Source organism: Panthera uncia, chromosome D2 (assembly GCF_023721935.1).
Source record: "Panthera uncia isolate 11264 chromosome D2, Puncia_PCG_1.0, whole genome shotgun sequence".
Classification (NCBI taxonomy): Eukaryota; Metazoa; Chordata; class Mammalia; order Carnivora; family Felidae; genus Panthera; species Panthera uncia.
In genome coordinates, this window is record NC_064818.1 from 74,514,316 (window position 1) to 74,515,699 (window position 1,384).

Genomic DNA, 1,384 nt, shown 5'->3' on the forward strand with positions numbered 1-1,384 from the left:
AAGGATGGTTTTCCAAGGATGGAAATTTCCCAAGGATGGTTTGTAATCTAAAATCTAATAGTCCAGGAGAGGGTGTGGGGCGGGGGGGGGGGGGGGGGCGGAGAAAGTGATGGAAATAGTATCCCAATAATGTGTTTATATTTTGCATTTGGGTACTGCTAAGGTCTGGCTTGAGTATGGAATGGTTGCATTTTTGGGGGGAGCCATTGGGCATAAGACTTACACTGAACGTGGATTTCAGAAATGAGGTCTCAGAGGGGGCTCCTTTGATCCAAAGGGACATAGTCTGAGTGATTACATGCTCTCCATGTACTTGAATGAGGATGTTACTGTTTTACCTCCAGGATTATGAAGACAACAGCCCCAGCCCATCTCAGTCTTCACCCCTTTTCCTCTCCCCCTGCCAAAACACATTTTTTTTATTTTATAATTTATTAGGCTTATCGCTTCTCGGCCTTCTGGCTAAGATCAAGTGTAGTATAATTTATTAGGCTTTAGTTGTTATTCATTTTATTATTACAGGTGTTTTTCCTATTAGAAGAATATTCACACACTCTCCTCCATCCCGTTAGCTCGTCTCTGTCATGGTGGTCACATCTGGAGCATTCGTTTTGGTTGCCTTGGTAGTACTTTGGTTTTTGTAAGGGAGAAGTAATAGGAGGTCATTGCATATGTAAACCAAAAATAAAGCTTGTTAATTCCTTTACTCACCCACACCTCCTACACCTCATCTCTCTCTCCTAAATTTATCTTTCTTCTTTGAAAGTAGCCATTCAACTCTTCAACACATCAACTGAGTTTTACATTTCTACACTTGGATTTTTCATACCTAGGATCTCCCGTTGTGTCGTATTCATAACTTCTTGCTCTTCCTTCATGTTTCAAGTTTAAAGATATTTATTTAAAGATGTTTGTTTATTTCAAGATATTTCAAGATATTTATTGGGCTTATTTTAAATTTCTCCGCTACAGGTCTGTCAGTATGTTGTCTTTCAGGGTCCGTGTGCCCTGCCGATGTCTCATTATCTACCCCCTGCGTGTTCCCTTGGGAATTTCAGTTAAGGTAGAGAGTAATGTGTACCTGAGGGAGAGACAAACGCTAGACTGTGGGGTTAGGAGGATACTTCAAGTGGGACCACCTCTGGTGTTATTCTTAGAAATCAGCCATTCCCAGGTGGCCAATGGGCTTAGTACGTGGACCCTCTGACTCTTGATTTCAGGGTTGTGAGTTCAAGCAAGCCCTACACTGGGTGTGGAAATTACTTAAAAAGAAATAAACCACTCCCAGTTTGCTTTCTGCTCCTACCTTCCAGCCCCTACCCCCACCTCCCAGACTCTCACCCTCAGAGAAACTTGGTAACTGTTCTTTTCCAAAAACCATCCC

At 42.3% G+C, this 1,384-nt stretch overlaps 1 pseudogene; it reads left to right on the forward strand.

Annotated features, from left to right (window-relative positions):
- Positions 1-442: 442 nt before the first annotated feature.
- LOC125933593 (uncharacterized) lies at positions 443-598 on the forward strand (annotated as a pseudogene).
- The last annotated feature ends 786 nt before the right edge of the window (positions 599-1,384 follow it).